The sequence below is a fragment of the Mustela erminea genome, chromosome 12 (assembly GCF_009829155.1).
Source record: "Mustela erminea isolate mMusErm1 chromosome 12, mMusErm1.Pri, whole genome shotgun sequence".
NCBI classification, from domain to species: Eukaryota; Metazoa; Chordata; class Mammalia; order Carnivora; family Mustelidae; genus Mustela; species Mustela erminea.
Window position 1 is genome coordinate 13,218,710 of NC_045625.1, and position 13,076 is coordinate 13,231,785.

The following is a 13,076-nucleotide window of genomic DNA, read 5'->3' on the forward strand; positions in this document are numbered from 1 at the left end:
CTCCTCACCCTCACCTGTAATCAGCTGTAATCACTTCCTCTCTTACCACACCTCGCCAGGGCTCTGGAGAGTTCAGTGGATGGGAGGAGGCTTTCTGGCAGGTGAGAGGGAACACTCTGGAGTCACACACCTTCATGGAACCCTGGTTCTGCCACTTGCTTGTTGTGCCACCTTGGGCAGCCTCCTTGTCATCTGGACCCTCAGTGTTCCCATCTGTAAACTGGAAATAATAGTGCCTTATGCATAGGTGGCGTAAGGATTCACTGGGTTTTAAAAAATGCACGTGTGATTAGTCATCCAGTGCCTGGCACACAGTGGCTCTTAATAAGCAAGAGCTGCTGTCATTATTGCTATCACCCTTTCTCTACTTTGCTTTTCCATGGCATTCATCCACCATCATTACATAACTGTCACCAAATGGTTTCCAGTTCTTTTCTCTTAGAGGTAAGGCTATCAGTACATCCTCAGGTAGACCACCTCCCCGCCCCCCGCCCTCCGCAATGATCTCTTCAGATTACAGTGCCAGGAAGAGCCAGCATGGCCGCCCAGCTGCTTCCTCTCACTGCCTGGTGAGCTCCTGATTCTGTTCAAGCCTCACCTTCGCGAGGCCTTCTCTGACCCCCGGAGGGTGAATCTCCCTGGCCCCACTTCACCTCGAACATACCACTCCTTCACAAGGCCTCTCCCTCCAACCCAATTTCCACCCGGCCCCAGAGGACTTTCCTAGGAAGACATGCCCAGCACTGCGTAGGAAAACAGTGGCTAGCGAGAGTGGTAACTGGCACAAGCCCACAGATGGGCAAGTGGAATAGTTATCATTCTCTTTGAGCCAGTGGTTCCACAGCTAGGAATTTCTTTTAACAGGTGTGCTCCGAAAATGTGCAAAATGGTATGGGTACAGGGTTCTCAGGGCAGTGTTCCCTACAGTAGCAAAAAAGCTTGAAATCAGCTACCCGTCTGCCTGTCGAGGATTATGTAAATAAATTATGTAATATGCAGTCACTGGAATATCATTCCCAAACTATACCTTTAAGTGAAAAAAAAAAAAAATGGTACAAATCAACACGCATGGAATGCCAGCACGTATGTGTGAAGAATAATAAGGAAGAGAAAGAACAGACAGAAGTGTTTGCTTGAACTTAAATAAAATACTTTATAAGTATACATAAGAAACTGGTGATGTGGGTCGCCTCTGGGGAGACTGATAGATGATGGATGGCGCTTAGAGGAGATTTTCTGTGTATACCTATTGTGGCCTTTGAATTTCTTTCTTTTTCTTTTTTTTAAGATTTTATTTATTTATTTGACAGACAGAGATCACAAGTAGGCAGAGAGGCAGGCAGAGAGAGACAGGGAAGCAGGCTCCCTGCTGAGCAGAGAGCCTGATTTGGGACTCGATCCCAGGACGCTGGGATCATGACCCGAGCTGAAGGCAGAGGCCTTAACCCACTGAGCCACCCAGGCGCCCCTGGCCTTTGAATTTCTAAACCATGTAAATCATCATCTGTTCAAAGTAATAACAATAACAAAGAAAACACAGGTTGTGAGACACAAAAATATTGCTAGATGAGCTTGTTACTAAAGAGATAGAAGAATTCACCTCCTGCAGAAAATTGCTCTTAGGTTGAGGAAAAAGCCTTATAAGGGCCTTCCTGTTGTGCCCAGAGCCCAGTCTGGAGGGGAAAGGTTAAAATCACTAGATAGTAAAGGATGACCTCTTCAGGTGAAGAGGTAGTTCTGATTTGAAGCAAATCTTGACCCAAGGAAACTGGAGTCTGGGGGCACTGGGAACTGGGGGAGAGAAAAGGAAAGAAAAAGGTCTAAATAAGAATAAGAAATAAGAATGGACGACCCTCAGGGCTGAGATGGCCCCCCCTCATGGTGTGAGGTTGAAAGCCTTTAGGGCCAGTGACTTGTTTTAGGGGGAGCCAAATCTTTCTCTTGTATGAGTGGCAGGGTGGGAAAGCTCAGGCTGGCTTAGAACCAAGCCAGGATGTAGCTGCCTCCCTTTCTTTGTCTCTAACTATTTTCTCTCCTGTTATGCAGCTTCTATGTTGAGTCCTCCCCACCCTTAAGAATAGAGAAATCTTTTCCCTTTTTGGTCTGTTTGTATCAATTGCTGATGACCTAGGCTGTAGACTTAATAGATCATCCACTCTTCTGTTAAAGAACTAGACAGCAGGAACTAGAACAGAGAAAGAAGGAAGGACTATGGAGGAGCCCAAAGGGAGAATGCAAGATTTAGAGATCAGAGGATTGGAGGAAGGGAAGAAAGTGACGGGGGAGTTTGCCACAAGTTCCCCCACTGGTCTGGTTGCTGATCCGGGCCAGTTTACTAAAAAGGAGGAAGACCCAAAGATCAGTTGAGGCAGGTGAATGGAACCAGCAAGGAAGGTTTCAAGGGACGTTGTTTGAGCATCAAGGAGCAAGGCAAGCGCAGAGGCGTTATCACAGATCACTCAGCTATGACCAGAGAGAGGACCTCCTGTTGCCCACACCAAACTGGCCTATGCATGTTGTTTCCGTGTGGGCAGCCAGTGGAAGGAGCACTCCATTAGCATCGGTAACTCACTGGATGCTTGCCTACCCATACCGTATGATTTCGACAGACATGAACCTGCTCACTTACTCCGGGTGACAGATACCTACATCATGCCCCAGGACAAAATCTATAAGCCCAAAGCAAGTAATGAGACCCTGGACTCAGTGGTGTGGTAACAAGAAAGCTCTGGACATCTGCCCTAGGTGGTTGAAGGAGAAAAAGAAAAGTGGGAGCTAAACTGAATGAGCTCAAACCATTCTGAGATGGGACAGTGGTTAATGACACTGTGGGCTCTACATGAAGGGGACGATCTGGACAGCACTCTGGCAGATCTCACAATGCTAATCACCAGCCTATCAACTTTTAAGGGCTACCCTCTACCTCTAGGGTAAATTCCAAATTTCTCAGCCTAGTGTATCAGGATAGGCGAACTTCTGCTGCAGTAACAAATAAACCCCCAAATCCTAATGGCTTCACACAACAAAAGTTTATTTCTTGGTCATGGTACATATCCCATGCATGTGCCCCACACAATCCCTCAAGAAGCTAGACTGATTGAGAAGCCACCATCCTACAGCTGCACCACTTGGAACAAATGGCCTCCCAGTCACTGTGGCAAGGCAGGAAGGCTAAGGGAGAACGTGCCTTTTTTTTTTTTTAAGATATTATTATTTTTTAAAGATTTTATGTATTTATTTGACAGAGAGTGAGATCACAAGTAGGCAGAGAGGCAGGCAGACAGAGGGGAAGGAGACTCCCTGGAGCCCAATGCGGGGTTCTATCCAAGCACCCTGAGATCATGACCTGAGCCAAAGGCAGACACTTAACTGACTGAACCACCCAGGCACCCCAAGATTATTTTTATTCATTTGACAGTGAGAGAGAGAGAGAGCTCGCACAAGTAGACAGAGCAGCAGCCAGAGGGAGAAGAAGAAGCAGGTTCCCCGCTGAGCAAGGAGCCCGATGTGGGGCTTGATACCAGGACCCTGGGATCATGACCCAAACCCAAGGCAGCTGCTTAACTGAGTGAGCCACCCAGGCACCCCAGAACTTGCTTTTTTAAATACTTTAGTCCAGAACTGCCATGTGTGACTTCCATTTACAGCCCACTGGTAAACCTAGTCACGTGGTTCTCTCCAAGTGCAAGAAGACCTGGAGATATTGGGGTGGAATTTTCTCTCAGCTTCCCAGCACGTCCTTGAAGCATGCAGCCCCATACCTTTGCTTAGTATGCAGGTTCCTGAATATAAAATGCCGCTTTCCCTGCTTCCCCATCTGCCAACATTCTACTTCTCCTTTTCAGCCCAGCTCAAATGCTACCTTCTCCATTCCTGATCCCTCAGGAATACAGTTAATTGACCCTTCTCAGTTCTGCCACATCTATTTTTATATACTTCCCTTAGCACTTAGGGTCCGTGGGACGGACTTCCTGGCATGTTTTGCAGCGCCTGGTACATTATGGGCACAAGACAAATATTGGTTGAATAAATGCTTTTTATTTAGAACTTTTCAGACAATAATTTAATTGTATGTCTTTCTCCACACCCATCCACCCACTCACAATAGGTTGTGAACTCTGGTTGATACAGACTAAACTTAACTTTTTAAAATTTTTTATATGTTTTTTAAAGATTTTATTTATTTCAGAGAGAGAGAGAGAGTGAACACTAGAGAGAAAGAGCAAACATGAGAGGGTGGGCAGAGGGAGAGGGAGAAGCAGGCTCCCCACTGAGCAGGGAGCCCATTGTGGGGCTCTATCCCAGGACTCTGGGATTGTGACCTAGAGGCAGACATTTAACCAACTGGGCCACCCAGGCGCCACAGAGACTAAACTTAATTTATCTCCACTCCCCCGTTACCTACCAACACTGGGAATGTTTCCAGCAAATTTTTTGGAGAGAATTGACCAATTTGTCCTATACTTAATTTTGAATAATGAATTTAAAAATAATTGCAAATAGGTCTTTTAAAAAATGAGCATCTGCTATGTGTATGCTATCCTTCAATTTAAAAAGTTACTCTAAAAAACGAACACTGGGGTTGCCTAGGTGGCTCAGTCTGTTGGGGGTCTGAATGACTCTTGGTTTCAACTCAGGTCATAATCTCATCATGGTTGTGGGATGAGCCCTGAGTCTGGCTCTGAGCTCATTGTAGAGTCAACTTCAGATTCTTTCTCCCTCTGCCTCCCCTCTGACCTCCCCGTGATCTCTCTTTCTCTCTATAAAAGAAATAAACAAAATCTTTAAAAAATAAAAAAACAACAGTGATGAGCAAAAAAAGGAAGTATTCAGAGAGTAAATTGCACAAACACTTCCAGATAGACACTTCCAGAAGGTTCGATCATTGTAACAGCATCTGTAGACAACAGTACTGAAGTCCCTTTGGGATCAGTAACATTGCCTGGAGCCAGCTAAAGCAAAAGGGAACCCAAGTGTAGAAACATGCTTGTCTCAGGATCAGGTGCAATCAGGTACCTGAGTGCTGGGGGAGCACGCACATCCCTCTTTCCTTCTTTCGTCTCTGCTTCTCTTTGAGCATATACTTCATTATTCTCACTCCCTAAAAATCAGCTTTTTCTCCTTCTCAGCCACTGGAACCATCAAGCAACAGCTAGCTATCTACTGGCCAACTCCTTTCCAGAAGGCAGGGGCTCCATCCAATTTCAAGACCCTGGGGAAGGGCTCTGATTGGCCCAGCGTGATCACGTGCCCAGCTGGCCCAATCGCGACCGCAGCAGGGTGGAGAGTTCCCCCACCATCCCCACATCCTGGGGCTATTTCTCACCCTGACCTTCTACATAGACTTACCAAACACCCGAAAACCGGGCCTGGGAAGAAAAAGCTGTTGCTGCCCACCTAAAATCAGGAAAAGGGAGAAGAAGCATTCTTGAGAAATTTGTTTCACGGAGAGATAACATAATAAATATAAATGTATAGTCTGAAAAGAATGAGTGAGAAGGACACATGATTGAGGAAGGAACTACAATGGCAGGAACCACTTAGAGTTGCTGTTATCCCCCAAATCTCTTGTGAAATAGCTCTCTGGCCCCCCAGTTCCGTTGCCTCAGGTCTTAACTTACCATCTTAGGTCTGAACTGTTGCAACAGCTTAACTGTGCTCAGTGCCTCCTGATCATTCACCACACCAGCTTCCAAATGCTCTTTCTTTAAATGACTTGGGATCCTGTCATTTCCCTGCTTAAAACCCTTCGGTGGCCCCCATCACCTTCCAAACCTCCTAGCACAGACTTCCCTGGTCTAGCACCAGCTTCATCCCACTCCCCTTCCCTAGACACCATCACTCCTCGCCAGCTCAGTGCGTTCCTATCTTCTCAAGCATTTACTCTCTCTCTCTGGTCCCTCTGCTCAGGGTGCCCTTCTCCTCCCATTACTTCTGCCTGGTGATGCTACTTACCCTCAGGGTCCAGTTAAATGTCTTCCCTCCCTCTGTGATGGCTCCACGTTGTGTCTCTTTTTTAGCTCTGGAGACATCTGTCTCCTCCACTCTGTTCTTTCAAAGCGCTAACCATGTCTCATTTATCTTCAAATCCCCAGTTCCAAGCCTAGAGCCTGAGTCATAGTAGAAATCAACACATGCGCATAGAAAGATGTAAGGAGAGAAGGAGGGAGAAGGGAAGGGAAGGAAGGGAAGAGAAAGGGCTAGAGGACGGACAGCGGGAAGGAGGAAGGGAGGAGGGAAGGATTAGGGTCTTGTTTTCTCCTCTATGACCTTGTTTTCTCCTCTGTGACCAACTTGGACAGGTTAGGGCCCTTCTCTGAGACTCCATTGCCTCCTTTATAAAATCACATCTATTCTACCTAACTCATGGGCTTATTGGAGATCAAGTAAGAAAAGAATGGAGAGGCACTTCATTTCTATGCAAACGTTCATTCATTATTATTAATTGGCTGTCGTGTAGTATTTATTCTCCTAACTACCTAAAGACTGCAGTGTTAGTGGACCAACTTTGTTGGTCAGGGCTCCCTTGCAGGGGTAGGAGTCAGGGTTAGTGAGGTAGATTTGGTTATGTTTATCAGTGACTTATTGCCAGAATCTTGTGAATCAAGTGGTGCTGACACTGTGATTCACTAGGATCACAATGTAACAAGTGAGTTAATTTGATGCCAGTATTCTATTTAGGATCACGTTCATACTTATTAAATCTTGGGTCCTGATTTTAATGAAAAACAAGGAATAGCCATAGCCACTGACCATTACTAATGATTTAACTCGAACAAATCTCTACCTACTTCTCACTCAAGATTCTGGATCAGTTTAGTGGGAAAGTGGCTTGAGCTGGATGCTGCAATGGGAGATGATGAAAAACTGCTTCGGTTTGCAACTACTTATCCATGGGAATCAGGATTTTCTCAATACTGTGCAACCAGAATAGAAGGCAGGAGGAAATTAGAAGCTGCACAGATGGAAGGCTCCAGCTGTCATGCTGCAGTTGTCTAGTAGACCAGGTGGGGCCCGATGGTGTGGTAGGAAATAGAACAATGTGGGACAAATGTTGGATGGTGGTGTGGCAAGGGTTCTCTTAGGTGGGAGTGAAGAGATACTTGAGTGCTAGTACAGCCCCTTCCCGCCCCTGCTACCCCAAGGCCATGGCTTGAGCACCTGTGGCCTGGCTGGTTCCTAACTCCCTGGGGACTATACTGGCCACTGAACTTGAGCTTGCCTCTGTGAGTACCCAGGAGCAGCAGAAAGCCAAGTCTTCTCACTTGTATCCTTGTCACATGCAGTCTTCTGCATTGCTAATTTGCTTTAGTCAACCGAAGTAAAGCCTGTCCAAGTCATCATTCTCACCCATCTCTATACTCCCTCTAAACTTCATGATCTGGCCTGACTCAACCAGATACCTTTTGTCCGTCTGCCCAGATACTTCCCACCCCACACCTCTGGGAATTGTTCTTGCCACCCCCTCCATTCACGGGAACACCACGGAAAAAACAGGATCAGCCATTTTGCACACACCTTGGACTCTGGCCATGATTAACCTAGAATTAGGCCCTTCCTCTTGGATAGGACAGCCTCAGCTTCTGGACCAATCAAACCCTTCCTCCAGAGTTTTTGGAACAGGGTCTGGCGGGGTGGGGGGAAGGGATCAGCCTCTATCTGGATAACTGAACTTGGGTGTGTAAAACCAGAAACTATGAATGTGCACGTGTTCTATGGTGTTGACTGGAAAATGAAGAAAGCTGGTCTGTGACGTGATAGAGCAGTGAGATTCGAGATGGAGACAGAATACTGCCAGAACTTTAGATTCTGAACTATGTTTCTCCTGCATCTCAGTGGCATTTCTGTGCTAGAATTCCATGAGATTGCCCTGAATGCCCAAAATAAATCTCCAAATCTTGCTAAGCTAAGCCAAGTTTTCTATTAGTTGCAGACAAAGAAGTCTCATGTATATACATTGAGAAACTCCAATTTCAGTTTTCTTCCCTCAAAACTTCCTCATTTCCTCACTAACTAGCTTTATAATTAGCCAGTTTAACAAATTTGAATTTATGCAAATGAAATATCTATCAGTCAATTTGGATGCTTCTGACTTCAGGCTTGCATGCTTATGGTCACACGATGGTCCTTTTTTAGTATGAAAAAATTTTTTTAAATCACTTAAAAATAGAAAGAGTAGTATAATGACTCCAACCTACTCATCACCCAGCACTCACAGCTATCACTACATAGTCATTCTGAATCATCTACACATTCACATGTATTTCCCCTCCCCTCAGATTATCCTGAGGCAAGTCCTCGACAAGGCATTATTTCTTCTGTAAAATATTTCAGCACATATCTCTAAAAGATACAAACTCTTTTTTTTAAAAAGTAGTCTCCTAGCTTTGCACAGTGGCAGTATTGTAGCCAATGAGGTTTATCCGAGGTGCAATTATTGCTAATTGATTATTGCTAATTAAAAAGTATTCTCCACAATATCACAATCACAGCTGAAAATATTGACAGTCATTTCCTAGTGCCACCAAATTTGCAAAAAGGTCCTTTCCTGATTGTCTTAAAAATGTGTCATTTTGCTAATTTATATTATTTTTAGTGATTATAGCAAGGAAATGTATATTTCCTCTAAAGATAAAAGGCATAACATATTCATACTGATAATTTCAATTGAAGTGGAGATCTATAGTTTTCATTCAACCTCACCAATCCTAATCTGTATTCATATGTCAAATTTCTCAGTTCTCAAGGATACCAACATACTTATTTTTAAATCCCATAATATGTATATCTTTCCATCTTTGGATATATCCCTCTAGGGGATATATCTCTTTAGGGATACAGAGTCAACTGATAGTGATTTATAGTCACTCAAAGTCATTCTGTGTGGTTATGTCATCCACTGAATGCACAAGTAGGATCATTTTTGTTTCATTTTACTTTAAATTTCTAAGGATTTTTAATTTAATTTTGTTGTAATTATATAAAAACTTACATGGCTCCTGAGTTAAATCTACAAAACAATGTATATTTTTTTAAAGATTTTTTTTTTAATTTGACAGAGAGAGAGAGAGATCACAAGCAGGCAGAGGCAGGCAGAGAGAGGAGGGGGAAGCAGGCTCCCCTCGAGCAGAGAGCCCGATGTGGGGCTGGATCCCAGGACCCCGAGATCATGACCCGAGCCGAAGGTAGCGGCCCAACCCACTGAGCCACCCAGGTGCCCTTGTATATTTTTTTAAAGTCTGGGTTCTACCTTATCCTTTCCTCTCTAATCACTCTCTCTGCAATAATAGTGTCATATTAAATTTTTATAGCTTCTTCTTTTATTTGTAGTTAAATGATTACATACTCTATACTTTATTTTCTTAAATTTCTCTTTTTACTTAAAAATATATCCTGGACATCACACCATAGTCATAGAGAATTTTTTTATTCCTTGGTACAGCTCCATAACACTCCATTTGGGGATTGTACCATAGTTCATTCTATTAGTCTTTTATTTCTTTCTTTAAAAAAAAATATATATATATATACTTTTTAATTCTTAAGTTATCTCTACACCCAACTTGGGGCTCAAACTCACAACCCTGAGATCAAGAGTCTAATGTTCCTCCGACTGAGCCAGCCAGGTGCCCTCAATTAGTCTCCTATTGATGGACATTTGGGTTGTTTCCAGTCTCTTGCAACTACAAACAGAGCTGCATGGATAGCCTAGTACAAACATCTTTTTGCATTTTTTGTCAGGGTATCTCTGTGATAGATTTCTAGAAGTGGGTTTGCTATATTGCTGCTCACCTATCAGAATGACTAAAATTAAGAGAGAAAAAATGTCATACTGAATGCTGATGAGGATGGGAAGCAACTGGAACTTTTCTACATTACTAACGGGAGTACGAAATGGTAAGGTCACCTTGAAAAACAGTTTGGTAGTCCCTTTGGAAATTCAGTATACATTTACAATACAACCTAGCAATCCCTTTCTTATATATTGACTTGAGAGAAATGAAAACTTATATTCACACAAAACTTGTCAGTACCTGAACATTTATAGGGGCTTTATTCATAATTGCCAAGGACTGGTAGCAACTCAAGTGTCTTTCACCTCGTGGGTAAGTTGGGATACATCTCTAAAGTCCAATGCCACCCAGCAATAAAAGGAATAGACTACTGGTTCACCACAACATCGACGAATTTCAAATGTATTAATTTAAGACAAAGGAGCCAGATCTAAAAAGCTACAAACCCCATGATTCTATTTATATGACAGTCTCTCAAAGGCCATACTAGAGGGGCAGAAAATAGATCAGCAATTGCCAGGCGCTGAGGTGAGGGGATAGTTCGACCACTACGGGGCACCACAAAGGAATTTCTGAGGTTGAAGGAACTGCTGCGCATCTTGTCTGTGGTGGTAGTCACACAACTGTATGTGTCTGACAAAACTCACATAATTGTACACTATAAAGAGTTAATTTTATATGTAAATTATACCTCAATAAACTGAGGTAAAAAAAATAAATACATGCACAGGTAATTTTGCTAATTAGTGCCAAAATCCCCTCTGTGGTAGAATGACTAATGGCTCCCACACATATTTCGGTCCTAATTCCAGTAACCTGTGGATGTTACCTTATAAGGCAAACAGGATTTTGCAGACATATTAAGAATCTTGAGATAAAGAGAGTATCCTGGCTTATGCAGGTAAACCCTAAATGCAATCCTAAGTGTCCTCACAAAAAAAAAAAAAAAAAAACAGGCAGAGGGACGTTTCACCCTGGCGAAGGCCGTGTGAAGACAGAGCAGAGATTTGCTAGACTGCTGGCCTTAAAGATGGAGGAAGGAGCGATGTGCCAAGGAATTCAAGGAATGAAACTCTGGAAGGTGGAAAAGACACGGAAACAGAATCTCCGCTGGACCCTCCAGAGGGAGCGGAGCTCTATTAACACCTTGGTTTCAGCCCAGTGAGATTTCTGACCTCCCAGAACTTTAAGAGGATAGTCTGTGTTGTTATAAGTCACCACGTTTGTGATTATTTGTTACCATGACAGCTAAAGACTAATACCCTCCATGGTGATTATACTATTTTTGTAGCCCCACCAAAAGTGCAGGGATGGGGGCGCCTGGGTGGCTCAGTGGGTTAAGCCTCTGCCTTTGGCACAGGTCATGATCTCAGGGTCCTGGGATTGAGCCCCACATCGGGTTCTCTGCTCCAGGGGGAGCCTGCTTCCTCCTCTCTCTCTGCCTACTTGTGATCTCTGTCAAATAAATAAATAAAATACTATTTTTTAAAAAAGGGCAGGGATGTCCTTTATTTAAGAATGAGGAGAATTTTCCCAGAGGTCCCAGAGCAGCCACGCCAGGACATCTCATTGTCCAGAATTGTGTCACATGGTCTTTCCTAAACCAATCACTGGCAAGAATGATCGAACTTCCTCCTACCCCTTGGCATAAGGCTGCAGCATTCTCTCCTGAGCCACACAGTTGCCTACTTCTGACCAACACCAGGGTTCTGCCCTCAAGGAAGGAGAGGGCTATAGATTTGGGTTGGCCACCAATGGTACCTACCTCAAAAATCATTTGCAGAAGGGCAGCTGGTTGGTTCAGTCAGTAGTGAATATGACTCTTGAGATTAGGGTTGTGAGTTCCAGCCTAATGTTGGGTGTAGAGACTACTTAAAAATAAAATCTTAAAAAATTTTTTTTTGCAGAAAAAGAAAACCCCTCTGTTCAATACACATTTTACAGGAATTTTTAAAAAAGTTTTTATTTATTTATTTGAGAGAGAAAGAGCGTGCTCAAACACAAGGCAGGGAAGGGCTGAGGGGGAGGGAGAGAGAATCTTGGGCAGAATCCATGTGGTGCACAAGCTCAAAGTAGGGCTTGATCCCATGACCCTGAGATCACAACCTGAAAGCCGAAACCAAGAGTTGGATGCTTAACCAACTGAGCCACCCAAGCGCCCCCATTTTGTAAGAATTTAAAAATCTAACTGGAGTAGATTCTCTGAGAGGCCATTAGCTGCACCTGATGCCCTGGCCCAACCAGGGTTTTCCTCTGTTTGACACCATATGGCTTTGCCTTCCTCTCTCCTCTTTTTTCCGAGGGTGCAGGGCCCAGCTGAACTCTGGTTGTGAGTCACCAAGGTTATATAAGGCCCTGTGAACAGAGCCTGTCTTCCAGAAAAATGTCCTACGTGCAATACGAACTCAAGTCCTATTAAGGGAATCTTGTTTTCTTCCTGTTTTAGCTTTTCTCTGATATAGTATCCTAGACTTTCAGAGCTGCAAATGCCCTTAGAGGTAGTAGTAGTAGTAGTAATAATAATAACAATAAGAAGAAGAAGAATTGCAATTACAACAGCTACCAGTTATCAAGCATTTATTATGTTTTAAGCACTTTGTATTTATGATCACATTTAATCCTCAGGTCTTCTTGGTGAATTATCATCCCCATCTGATAGATTTTGAAACCCAGGAAAAGAAAGGGTGAATTATTCGAAGCTAATGCTGGCACCAGGGTTCAAACTGAGATCTGTAAAGACTCCAAAGTTTTTTCTCTCAAACTCACAAAGTCCAAAGCCGTCCATTCTACAGATGGGAAGTGAACACTTAGAGTCAAAGGGTGGAGAAAAGGGAGGCACTGGGAGGCACAGGCATCTTGTTCAGTTAACGTGACCCAGGCTCACATTAACTTTTCTCACACTACCACAGGAACCAGTATTTACCAATCATCATGTAACGGAGTTTAATAAGAGAAAAGGTGTTTGGGTTTGTTCTGTTTTGTTTTGTTTTTTTCAAAATGAGAGTAACTATGATTGTCACATTGATCCAACATCATTGGAGGGTAAAACAAATTTTTAAATCACAGTTACAACATGAAGAGTGCCTTACAGTTTATAAAACACTTTCAAATACTTTGTCTCATATGATCCTTGCTACAGATCTCTGGAGGAGGAAAATATGATTATTCCACTTCACAGAGGAGGAAATTAAGAGCCCCCAAAGGTTATATTACTTGCCTGACATCTCCAAGATCATTCAGTGTTAGAGCCAGAATCAAAATTTGGGGCCTGTTCCTTGGGAG

General features: G+C 43.5%; 1 protein-coding gene and 1 non-coding gene across 4 annotated transcripts in view; one reads left to right on the top strand and one right to left on the bottom strand.

Moving 5' to 3' along the window:
- LOC116570930 (translation initiation factor IF-2-like) overlaps positions 1-13,076 on the bottom strand; it is a 43,465-nt gene continuing 30,389 nt past the window's right edge. For 2 of the 3 annotated variants that reach the window (XM_032308560.1, XM_032308556.1), the window contains exons 4-5: positions 5,350-5,397; positions 1-220 (exon numbers count right to left, since the gene is read on the bottom strand). The gene's annotated coding sequence lies outside the window, so the exon portion shown is untranslated. The remainder of the gene's footprint in view (positions 221-5,349; positions 5,398-13,076) is intronic. The other variant, XM_032308558.1, reaches the window with a different exon arrangement.
- LOC116571286 lies at positions 8,384-8,521 on the top strand. The gene has a single exon (XR_004277832.1). It is a non-coding gene; the product is annotated as a U4 spliceosomal RNA (small nuclear RNA).